This window comes from Muscardinus avellanarius (assembly GCF_963383645.1).
Source record: "Muscardinus avellanarius genome assembly, chromosome: 8".
Lineage (NCBI taxonomy): Eukaryota > Metazoa > Chordata > Mammalia > Rodentia > Gliridae > Muscardinus > Muscardinus avellanarius.
The window spans coordinates 34,266,982-34,280,312 of record NC_137794.1 but is presented as its reverse complement, the minus strand read 5'-3'; positions in this window follow the sequence as shown (position 1 = coordinate 34,280,312).

Genomic DNA, 13,331 nt, shown 5'->3' with positions numbered 1-13,331 from the left:
TCAGTGAGAATAAACAAACTGGGGCACTGAACTCGATGTCTACACAAATTCCCACTGGAATTCTTGCTCACATTTGCAGAACGTGTATGTATACAGCCATATTGACACTGCTAAGAAAAGTCACCAACAACAGGTCAAAAATTTCCAGGTCCACCCAGAAGAAAGCGGGTAATTAATAATTTAATTAGGGCAGTCACCCTAACAATTAGAAAAGCATGACTTACCTGAGACTAAAATCCTTAAGATATATTCCAAAAAGAAGTGATGCACCAGCTCAGGGAGTGTTCTGCAGGAGGGTTTAAGTGTCAGAGAGAGAAATGCAGCCAAAGGAAGGGAACCAGGCGGCCCTGTGCAGGAGGGAGGGACAAAGCTCGCTGCTTGCTTCGTGCTCAACCACCTTAAAGCGAAGCCTCCTAGGAACAGGCTGACCCAGCCACATAAGCCCTGCAGTCAGCTCTGCCGTTCCTGGGAGAGAAACAACTGCTGCTGCCAGGAAATCTCCTGCTGCTCACGTACAGACACGAATGGAACACAAGATCATCGGCTATTTGAGGTAACAACAACAAAAAGAATGCAGAAAATACAGAACAGACTGCATCAAGTCCAAGCACGTTGGTAAAAGTATGTATGGGTTAACTTCCTCTGTGGATTGGAAAAATGTCCTCCAACACTTTTATAAGCAGCTCAGATAGAGTAGAGTGCCATCAGGATATAGAAGGTAAGGAAAAGAAAATGAACGTAGCAGCAAGACGTGGTCTTTAAAAACAATGCGGTGGCGCCGGCGTGGTGGTGCGCTTGTAATCCCCGAGCTTGGGAGGCGGAGACAGGAGGATCGCGCTGGTTCAAAGCCAGCCGTGCGCACTGGCTTAGGAGACCCTGTTTCCAAATAAGGAAAAGATGTTCTTCATCACTGGCCATCAGGGAGATGCAAATCAAAACTACACTGAGATTCCATCTAACCCCAGTCAGAGTAGCAAGCATAAAGAAATCAAATAACAACAAATGCTGGCGAGGATGCGGGAAAAGAGGAACTCTTTTACACTGTTGGTGGGAATGCAAACTAGTTCAGCCACTATGGAGATCTGTGTGGAGATTCCTAAGAAAGGTGGGAATAGATCCACCATATGATCCAGCTATACCACTCCTGGGTATCTTTCCAAAGGGGTTGAATTCAGAGAACTACAGCAACATATGCATACCTATGTTCATAGCAGCACAATTTGTAATAGCCAAAATATGGAACCAACCCAGATCACCATCAACAGATGAATGGATAGCAAAACTGTGGGAAATACACACAATGGAATTCTATTCAGCCATAAAGAAGAACAAAATTATATCATTTGCAAGAAGATGGAAAGCCCTGGAGAACATTATGTTAAGTGAGATCAGCCAAGCACAGAAGAAGAAGATACATATGTTTCCTCTAATATGCCCAAACTAGGAAACACAAAGAATACCAGTGGGACTCCAGATATTGAAGGGGAAATATTAGCAAAGTTTGGATGGTAAGATAGGAGAGGAGGAAGCCTGATCTTGATTAATGAGGGTCTACACCTGAACATGTGTAAAATTATGAATAAGACATGGTTAACCTGGACAACCATTGGTGGGGGGGGGAGGGAAGATGGGGGCGGGGGGAGAGGGCACCAAATATAGTGTAAATGTATACTATTTATGTTCAATAAAAAATTGTTATAAAAAATAAAAAAAAGAAAAAAAAAAGAAAAAAGAAAAATATATAAGATAGGTCTGGGAGTATAGCCCGGAGGTAGAAGGGCTTCCAGGAACCCCAGTACCACCAAAAAAAAAAAAAAAAAAAAAAATTAGCACAAGATATAAATCAAGATTACTAAAGTCTAAAAGTTATACTACCTGATTTCATTAATAAAATCCAAACTAGTGTTCTGAAAATATTAATAAAAACTATAAAAATTTGACACAGCTGGTAAATTTAAAAAAAAATTAGCATTAGAGTTGGTCATGGTGGTACACACTTGTAATCCCAGCATTCAAGAGGCTGAGACTGGAGGATTGCAATTTGTAGACAGCCGCAGCTATTTAGCGAGGCCATTTGCAACTCAGTGAGACCCTGTTTCAAAATGTGCTGGCACAGGCTTGCAATCCCTGTGGATGGGAGGCTGAGACAGATTTGAAGCCAGCCTCAACTACTTAGTGAGGCTCTCCGCAACTTAGTGAGACCCTGTTTCCAAATAAGTATAAAATAGGTCTGGAAGTATAGACCAGAGGTAGAAAAGCGCCTGGATTCCACCCCCAGTACCACACACAAAAAATTAATTAATTAAAAAATAAAAATGAAAAGACTAAAAAATAGGGTTGGGGGTGTAGCTTAGAGGTACAATGCCCCTGGGTTCCATCCATCCCCTGTTTAGAAAAAAGAAATCATGATTAGAAACAGTAAAAGAAATGAAATTATAGAACAAGAGAAACTGTTACTAATATAATACTGCTATGTTTATCTTTATATGCATACTTTGAAAAAAACAAATAAAGTAATTTCTCTTTTTTGTTGCAGTACTGAAAATTGAACTCAGGGGCATTCTACCTCTAAGCTATACCTTTAGCCCTATTTTTTTTTTTTTTTTTTTTTTCCTGAAACAGTGTCTCACTAATTTGCTGAGGGCCTTGCTAAGTTGCCAAGGCTGTTCTTGAACCTGCATTCCTCCTGTCTCAGCTTCCCAAGTACTGGGATTTCAGACTTGTACCATGGACCCTGGCAAAGTAAGGCTTTTAGAAAGAACTCAAATTTTGCATATCTAATTTTTCAGTAAAACTTGCATTGTCAAAATTGAACAAAGAATGGTTTGTATTTTTTTTTTTTGTAGTACTAGGGATTGAACCCAGAGGCATTCTACTTCTGAGCTATACCTCAAACCCTACTTTTTGTTCTTTATTTTGAATCAGTCTCACTAAATTGTGGAAGGCCTCACTAAATATAGCTGAGGCTGGCCATGAACCTGTGATCCTCTTGGCTCAGCCTCCCAGGTACTGGAACTACAAGTATTCGCCACTACGCCTGGCTCAGAATTTGACCTTTTTTTTTTTTTTTTGGTGGTACTGGGGTTCCTGGAAGCCCTTCTACCTCCGGGCTACACTCCCAGACCTAATACACACACACACACACACACACACACACACACACACACACATACACACACACACACACAATATATATATATATATATATATATATATATATATATATATAATTATTATTATTTTTTTTTAAATTTGGAAACAGGGTCTCTTAAGCCAGCAAGGCTGGCTCCGAACCAGTGCAATCCTCCTGTCTCTGCCTCCCAAACTCAGGGATTACAAGTGTGCGCCACCACACCTGGCAGTATTTGACTTTTAAAAGTGTATAAGAAATGAAAGAAAAATACAAATGTAAGCAGATAACTTTAAGGCAGTGATAAAAAGAATGAAAAAAAAAAAAAAAACAGAACGGCAAAAGCTTAAGTACTGATATTGGTCAAAGGTAAAATATAAACTCTCAAAAGAAAATCAAAGAAAACGAAAATACAAGGAAAGAAAAAACTAACTAGATGAATGTATAGAGTAAAAATCAGTAGAAATAAAAAAGATATTCCAAAGATTAAAATGCAATTGAACAACTTTTTTTTTAGGACAAAATGAGCAAAAATGTGTTCTTTCTTCAGCATAAACTTCAGATTTCAGTTAATACCCATGATAAACAAGAACAATAGCAGATTTAGTGTTTGTATTGCATTTTGGTAACAGAATTAATTGTTATAGCTTAAGACCTTTATTAGAGCTGTGAACATCTGAATGTGTTGGGTGAGCTTGATTCCTTTATATTATACATTAAAGTTAACAGAATTTTTGTTTGTTTGTTTTTGGTGGTACTGGGGTTCCTGGAAGCCCTTCTACCTCCAGGCTACACTCCCAGATCTATTTTACACTTTTTTTAATTTTTGGAAACAGGGTCTCTTATGCCAGCATGGCTGGCTTCGAACCTGTGCAATCCTCCTGTCTGTGCCTCCCAAGCGTGGGGATTACAAGCGTGCGCCACCATGCCCTGCAAGTTAACAGAATTTTAAATATATTTGTAAAATATAAGTGTACTCATATACAAAACCAAAAACCAAAACAAAATCTGAACAAGCCATGATCAAAGAAATTAAATAGGTGTTCAAATATCTAAGTTTAAAAAAATCCCATGTTTTATATAGTAATAAGGTTGAACTATAGAAAACTTACAAGGTTCAGACACTGTGATTTATGAACTATTTTAAGCACAGAAAAAAGTGAAAATTTGTGTGTGTTTGTATGTGTGTTTGTTTGTGTGTGTCTCGCTGGTAACTGAACCCAGTAGTGTTTGACAAGTGAGTTACAACCCTGAGCCTTTTTAGTCTTTATTTTGAGATAGGGTATCACTAAACTACCAAGGCTGGCCTACACCTTGTGATTCTCTTGCATCAGCCTCCCACGTGGGACTTCAGGCTTGTACCACCACACCTGGCACAAACAATTTTTAAAATTATATTAATTTTAAAAGATACTTAATAATATAAGGAGACTAAAGGTAGTAGCTAGGGCATGCGTTGGAGTGATGGAAGGTTATCTAAAGCAATAGCAGACCTGAACATGTTTTCCTGGAGGAGTGAGTGAGAATGGAGAGGCCGATGATGACATGGAAGAGGAGGAATCAGTTTGAAAACATTTTGGAGGGAGAAGAGAATAGACCAAGACCTCATGTAGAGAGGTTACCATTAGCCAGGAAGCTGAGTACCTTTAGAAAAATTACAATGAGGTAAGAAAGAGTGAGATGATAAAGATTGCAATGGTTAATTTTGTGTGTCAATTTGGCTAAGTTATGGTATATACTTGTTTGAATAAATACCAATTCAGATTTTGCTGTGAAGGCTTTTTTTTAAAAAAAAAAATCAGTATTAGGGATTGAACCCAGGACCTCACACATGCCAGGCAAATGCTCTACCACTGAGATATACTCACAGCCCTTTTTATTTTTACTTTTGAGGCAGACTTTTGGTAAGTTCCCCAGGATAAACTTCAACTTGAAATTCTTCTGCCTCAGCCTCCAGAGTAGCTGGGATTAGAAGTTAACAGAATTTTAAATATATTTGTAAAATATAAGTGTACTCATATACAAAACCAAAAACCAAAACAAAATCTGAAAAAAACAAGCCATGATTGAAGAAATTAAATAGGTGTTCAAATATCTAAGTTTCATCACACTAGATCACACTAGATCGTGAAGTCATTTTTTAAAGATGTGATTTTCATTTAAATTTGTAGACTCTGAGTAAACCATCTTGTCTTGCATAAAGTTGGTGTGTAGGACCAGAGCAGAGCCAGGACAGGCTTCATCCATACAGCAAACACATTAGGCCTGAGTTTCAGTTTCCCAGGAATACAACTAACAGTTAAGCGCCAGTTTTGGCACCTGGGTGAGGATGGAAAACTCCCAACCAACCTCAGGAGGCACGAACCAAATGGGAGGCACCGAGTATCCTGTCCAGTTGCTTGTGATAACAGCAGTAAAGATTCCTTTTGGTTTAAAGATGACTCCTTTGTAAATCACAGCCCGAGTGACTGAAATGTAAATCACAGCCCACCCTAATGACTGAAATGTATAAAACTGCCTTGGAACAAAGACTCGGGGTCCTTGTCAAGACTTGGACCCTTCTTGTCTTTGCATTATTGTTTGATGGTGGTCTCTGTCACCCTGGAATCCTGGACTTTGAATATAACAGGTGGGCCTCATCCAGTCAGTTGAAGGCCTTATAAGGAAAAACTGCAGGTTCCTTCCCCCACCACACACACAAAAGAATTCTGACTCCAGACTGTCTTTGAACTTAAGAGTACAATATCAAGTCTTCCTGGGGTCTCTGTTCTGCTGGCCTACCGTTCAAATTATAGACTTACCAACTCTACAATTATGTAAGCAAATGCCTTAACATAAATCTCTAAATGTGCTTTAAAAATAATGACAAGGGACTTCCGGGAAGATGGCGACCAAGAAAAGCGGGGCTTAAGAGCCCCACCAACAACCAATCTCCATTACCACAAAATCAGCGCCTTTCATAGCCAGAAAACACCATCACCAGAGGAAACAAAAAAATCACCAGGCTCCAGAGAGAAAGCAGTCTGAGAACAGAGCTCAGAGCCACAGAGGAGATACACTGGCCTCACGCCCGAGGACGCGGCAGCAATGCCATACTGCCGGCGGCAGCGGCGAATTCACCGGATGGCTACAGCAAGCCAAGGTGAGCCGCTGCGGAACAGCCAGGCGGGATTTTTCAGCGCAGGAAACATCTAAAGCTCCCAGTGGCTGAGCTCAGCACATGCTGCAAGAACTAAGAGTGGAATTCAAAACCAAGAAGAAATAAGCCAGCCTCACGGCCGAGGGCGTAGCAGCGGCACCATATTGCCACCGGCAGCAGCAGCAGCGAATTCAACGAGTCCAGTACAGCTACATCTGCGAACTCAAGAACAGTAAGTCAAATTGCGGACCACAGAGGAGAAATCCCAGTACTGTACTCCCTGGGACTTGACCCAGTGGGGGAGTGGTGGTGGCAGAGATATCACACCATAGGAGAACGTGCAACCTGGCACCCCCCATAGTTTAAAGCAGCCTCTATCGACTCCCTGGGTCGGAGACTCTGTGATACAACCCAGTAAAGGAGTAGTGGGGTCTGAGATACTACTGACTCGAGATCCAGAGCACCTTAAGTGAAGTCATAGTGACCCAAGGGAAGAACCCAGAGAAGGCACAAACTTCCGAAATCATGGGAAAGAGGAATAATACTGGAGCAATGAATGCTCACAACCCCACAACACCAGAACCCGATAAAACTGAAAATCAGAGATTTCTAGAAGATCAAATCAGGAAAATAACTGTAGAAATAATAGAGGTGCTTCAAAAAGAACTCAGAGAGAGCCAAAAAGAGATAAAGGATGCAATTAATGAAGTAAAGGCCTCAATTCAAAGCACAAACAACCGATTAGACCACATGGAGAACAGAATCTCGCTCTTAGAAGATGATCATTCCAAAAATGAACGCATAGTTTCTAATCTAGGAAAAAATATCTGACAGCAGGAATCTGACATTGAAGAAATATGGGCCCATTTTAAGAGAGCTAACCTAAGAATAATTGGAATAGAGGAGGGAAAAGAAAGTGATACCAAAGGGATCAACAATCTCTTCAAGGAAGTAATAGCAGAAAATTTTCCAAACATAGAGCAAGAGGTTGATACACAGATCCAGGAAACTTATAGAACTCCCTTTAGACAGGATCGGAGAAGAGGATCCCCACACCACATAATTGTCAAAATGACCAATGTGGAAGCCAAGCAGAGAATCTTAAAGGCAACAAAAACAAAGGGCCAAGTGACATTCAGAGGCAAACCAATTAGAATCACTCCAGACTTCCCAAACCAAGTCATGAGAGCCAGAAGGGCTTGGAGTAACATATTCCAAACTCTGAAAGAAAACAACTTCCAGCCAAAAATTTCCTACCCAGCAAAACTTTCTATCAAATTAGATGGAGAAATAAGAAGCTTCCATGACAAACAGAAACTGAAGGAATTTATGTCTTCAAAACCAGCGCTAGAGAAAATACTCAAAGAGATTAACTACAAAGAAGAAATAGGTAACACACACCAGAACCAGAGAAACAAGATTTTCCATCCAACAAACAACTAAGATTGGTTATCTGTGGAGATTCATTATTTATGTTAGTCTTTTACCTATCTCTAAATGGTATTGTTTGCCTTTATTGTTGTTAATTTTTAGGATTTCTAGTTGGAATATTAATATACCTTCAGATATAGCATTTGGAAATATTTTATCCCATTCTATTAGTAACTTTTAACTCTGTTTACATTGTTTTTGGATATACAATTTTTTTTTAATTTTTTTAGGGAGTTTGTATACTCTTCTGTTGCCTGTGCCATTGAAATCATATCAAAGAAATCAATGCCAACTTCAATGTTGTGAGGTTTTATGACCCAGATTTTCTTTTAAAAGTTTATAGTCTTAAGATTTATATTTAGGTCTTTTATCTATTTTGAGTTAATACTTGTATATGGGATTAGGTAAGGGTCCAATTTTATTCTTTTCCGTGTAATTATTATTTTTCAACAATATTTAGTTAAAAGATTATTATTCCCACCACCAAATGTTCGTGGAAACCTTGTCAAAAATAACTTGACAATATAGGGAAGAATTTATCTCTAGGCTTGTATTTAACTCCAATGGTTTATATATCTGCCTTTAGAACAGTACTACACTGTTTCAATTATTGTAGCTTTATATGGTTTGAAATCAGAAAATATATATCTTCTAGCTTTGTTCTTTTTCAAGATCGTTTTGGGTATCTAGAATCCATATTCCATATTAGGATAGATTTTTTTCTGAAAAATAAATATATGATAGTTTCACCTAAAAAAATAGAAAAAAATATTCTCTGGTAAGAAAGAAAGCAAAAAGAAATATTGAAATGTTATCTTTAAGTCATCAAAAGCTTGGTATCAGACAAATGAAACTGTTATGTGAGATTATCATTTTTAATTTTGGATAAATTGCTATAATACTAGATGTCAACCACTAAGCCAAGCATGGGAAGGAGGGATGGGGAGGGAATGGGGTGGGGATCGGGTGGGGGCTGACTGGGCGATGTGTGCATGTATGTCTACAAAAGTTTGTATCCCACTATGATGTATGAATACAGTACACCAATAAAATAAAAAAATAAATAAAAATAATGACAAGTTTCTCACCTTATTTTAAAAGGCTAGTGTAACAGTTATACCTCCACTGGTCAAGAGTAATAGGGAAAACAAAGCCTTAGACAATCCTAGATATGAACATAGTTATAAAAAAAATCTAAATAGCAAGCAAAATCTGACACATATTAAAGGGATGATCTGTCATGGCTCAGCCTTAGCTCTGAAATTCAAGGATGGCTTGCGATTTAATAATCAGTCGATGCATTTTGAAAGAGAAAACCCTAGGGCCATTCAACACCCATTCCTGTTTTGAAATAACAGCAGTAACAACAGCCGTATTCAGTAAAGCTAGGGATACAAAGACCATTCTTTAATGTAAGTGTATGTATGGAAAACTAGTGTATACATTATATTTAGGAGAAAAACACTGGCATTATTAAGGCTTCTAAAGTGAGAAATAGAACTTGGATGCCGCTATCACTTTTTTCCAACATTTGTCTTCCCTAGAATTCCTAAAGAATACAGTGAGAATAATAATAGAACTAAGAAATACTGTATGATACATGGGAAAGAAAAAAAACAATTCTGACAGTTTTTTTTTTTCATGTGATATGACGATGTAAGAAATAAAATCAATTGAGAAACCCTTGGGAATTCTTTTTTTTTGGTTGGAACTTATGCTTTCTCACTGTAGGTTCCCCTCAAATATTTAGTGACTCTTCATTTGTAGATTACATTTTGATGACTGTTTAGATAACAGTGTTTATATTTCAAGCATATTTATTTTTTGTCAAGAATCAGACTTTCCATTTCCATGGTTGGGTTTCGGGTTCTGCTTTCAGAAGTACTGGTGGTTGTAAGAAAGACAGGAGCGTATTCAATCTAGGAAGGTGATCTTTTAGGCTATGCTGTTGAACGTAGTGGATAAGTGGGGTTTAAATACCAGAATAGCAGGGTCAAACTCTAGCTTTATGGCTATATTTTAGACAATATTTGTTTTTATTTTAAAATGCACAGCTATAAATTGGAGGGAAAAAACTGTTTTTGTGTGTGGTACTGAGGATTGAGCCCAGAAGCACTCTAACTATGAGCTACATCCCCAGTGGCCTATTTTATTTATTTATTATTTTTTTTTTATTAATTAATTAATTAATTTATTTATTTATTTTTGGTGGTACTGGGGTTCCTGGAAGCCCTTTTACCTCCGGGCTACACTCCCAGACCTCTTTTTACATTTTATATTTGGAAACAGGGTCTCCTAAGCCAGCGCGCGCGGCTGGCTTCGAACCTGCACGATCCTCCTGTCTCTGCCTCCCAAACGCGGGGATTACAAGCGTGCGCCACCACGCCCGGCCTATTAATTTATTTTTTAAATTGGTGCATTGTAGTCATATATGAATCACATTGGAGTACAAGACTTGAGAGGATATACAAGCACACATCATCCAATTAGCCCTCCTCCAGCCCCCATCCCATCCCCTCCCCCTCCCTCCATCCCACACTTCTTTGGTGATTTACTTTGATACATTTGTTTATGTACCTCCTGCGTTTTAAAGAGGCTCTGTCCTCCAGTATTACATACCCTCTGATTGGTCACATTAGTTGCTTCACTATAGGGCCCTTTCTATAGCTCAACCTCTTCCTGTTGCCCTTTTCCTCCTAGTTATTGCTGATTAAGAGAAGCATCTGATTTATATTTTCTGCGATATTTCTCTGTGCATACTGCGTTGCAAGTACCGATCCCACTCTTGATGGTCCCAGTAGTGGCCTGGATACTCAGTGGACTGATCCAGACCTCGCTGGCTCAAGCAGGGCCTTGCCTCATGGGAGGCCCCAGTTCTGGTCTCGCTGGCCCCTGCACCGGTCTAACCCCTAAGCTGGCTTTGGTCCCGGCCTTGGAGGCCGCAGGAGTGAACTTGCCTCACGCCAGGCTCCGATGCTGGCTATTGGCCCCAGCACCGGCCTAGCCTCACGGCAGGCTCCGATGAAGGCCTCGTTGGCCCCAGCACCGGCCTAACCCCTCGGCAGGTTCCGTTCCCGGGTTAGGAGGCCCCAGCACTGGCCATGTGTCTCGGAAGGCTCCGATGCTGGCCTTGCCTCACGGCAGGCTCCGATGCTGGCCTCTCTAGCCCCAGCACCGGTCTAGCCCTTCAGCAGGTTGTTATCCTGACCTCGGAGGCCCCAGTACTGGCCTTGCCTCATGGCAGGCTCTGATGCCGGCCTCGCTGGCCCCAGCACCGGCCTTGCCTCACGGCAGGCTCCAATGCCGGCCTCGCTGGCCCCAGCATCGGCTTCACCCCTCGGCAGACTCCAATCCCAGCCTCGGAGGCCCCAGTACTGGCCTTGCCTCATGGCAGGCTCCAGTGCCGGCCTCGCTGGCCCCAGCACCGGCCTAACCCCTCGGCCGGCTCCGATACTGGCCTCGGAGGTCCAAGCACCGGCCATGACTCACGGCAGGCTGCGATGCTGGCCTCACTGGTTCCAGCACCGGCCTAACCCCTCAGCAGGCTCTTATCCTGGCCTCGGATGCCCCAGTATCGGCCTTGCCTCACGGCAGGCTCCGATGCCGGCCTCGCTGGCCCCAGCACCGGCCTAACCCCTCGGCAGACTCCAATCCCGGCCTCGGAGGCCCCAGTACCGGCCTTGCCTCAAGGCAGGCTCCGATGCCAGCCTCGCTGGCCCCAACACCGGCCTAACCCCTCGGCAGGCTCCGAATCCATCCTTGGAGGCCCCAGCACTGGTCATGCCTCATGGCAGGCTCCAATGCCGGCCTCGCTGGCCCCAGCACCGGCCTAACCCCTCGGCAGGCTCTTATCCTGGCCTCGGAGGCTCCAGCACCGGCCTTGCCTCACGGCAGGCTCTGATGCCGGCCACGCTGGCCCCAGCACCGGCCTTGCCTCACGGCAGGCTCCAATGCCGGCCTCGCTGGCCCCAGCATCGGCTTCACCCCTTGGCAGACTCCAATCCCGGCCTCGGAGGCCCCAGTACCGGCCTTGCCTCATGGCAGGCTCTGGTGCCGGCCTCGCTGGCCCCAGCACCGGCCTAACCCCTCGGCCCAGCTCCGATACTGGCCTCAGAGGTCCAAGCACCGGCCATGCCTCACGGCAGGCTGTGATGCTGACCTCACTGGCTCCAGCACCGGCCTAACCCCTCAGCAGGCTCTTATCCTGGCCTCGGAGGCCCCAGTATCGGCCTTGCCTCATGGCAGGCTCCGATGCCGGCCTCGCTGGCCCCAGCATCGGCCTAACCCCTCAGCAGGCTCTTATCCTGGCCTCGGAGGCCCCAGTACCGGCCTTGCCTCAAGGCAGGCTCCGATGCCAGCCTTGGAGGCCCTAGCACTGGTCATGCCTCATGGAAGGCTCCGATGCCAGCCTCGCTGCCCCCAGCACCAGCCTAACCCCTCGGCAGGCTCTTATCCTGGCCTCGGAGGCCCCAGTACTGGCCTTGCCTCACGGCAGGCTTCGATGCTGGCCTCGCTGGCCCCACACCGGCCTAACCCATCGTCAGGCTCTTATCCTGGCCTCGGAGGCCCCAGTACCGGCCTTGCCTCAAGGCAGGCTCCGATGCCAGCCTCGCTGGCCCCAACACCGGCCTAACCCCTCGGCAGGCTCCGATCCCATCCTTGGAGGCCCCAGCACTGGTAATGCCTCATGGCAGGCTCCGATGCCGGCCTCGCTGGCCCCAGCACCGGCCTAACCCCTCGGCAGGCTCTTATCCTGGCCTCGGAGGCCCCAGCACCGGCCTAACCCTCGGCAGGCTCTTATCCCAGCCTCGGAGGCCCCAGCACCGGCCTTGTCTCATGGCAGGCTCCGATGCCCGCCTCACTGGCCCCAGCACTGGCCTAACCCCTCGGCAGGCTATTATCCTGGCCTCGGAGGCCCCAGTACCAGCCTTGCCTCAAGGCAGGCTCCGATGCCGGCCTCGCTGGCCCCAGCACCGGCCTAACCCCTCAGCAGGTTCCGGACCCGACCTCGGAGGCCCCAGCACAAGCCTTGCCTCATGGCAGGCTCCAATGCCGGCCTCGCTGGCCCCAGCATCGGTCTAACCCCTCGGCAGGTTCCAATCCCAGCCACGGAGGCCTCAGTAGTGGCCTTGCCTCACAGCAAGCTCCGATGTCGGCCACTGGCCCCGGCACCTGCCTAACCCCTCAGCAGGTTCTGATCACTGTCTCTGTGGTTATTATTTCAAAGGTTCCAGGTGTAATGTATCAGATCTCTGCCTCCCCTGAGTATTGGCCACTGGCATTGCCACTGCCTCCACCGTTTCAAATCCTTCCCAGGCTCTTTTTCCACTCTGAATGTTGTCCAGTGTTCCTAAGCATGCATTATGGTAGCATTCGACATTTGGTGTAATTTCTCCAAAAAAATTAAGTTGGTAAGATCTGGTTTCTGCTTCTCCTGAATACAAGTCTCCACCACCATCGCGGATAACTCTTTCAACACCGCATTTCTCCTTGGTCTCCGCTAAACTCTCTCCTTACAGGTGATGTCTGAGATTCTTAACAATATAGACAAATAGCAGTCCTCTTTCACGGCGAATTTTTCCATAAGTTCCAGTGCATTTAGATAAGTTTTGTCTGCATCTCCAGTGTCCT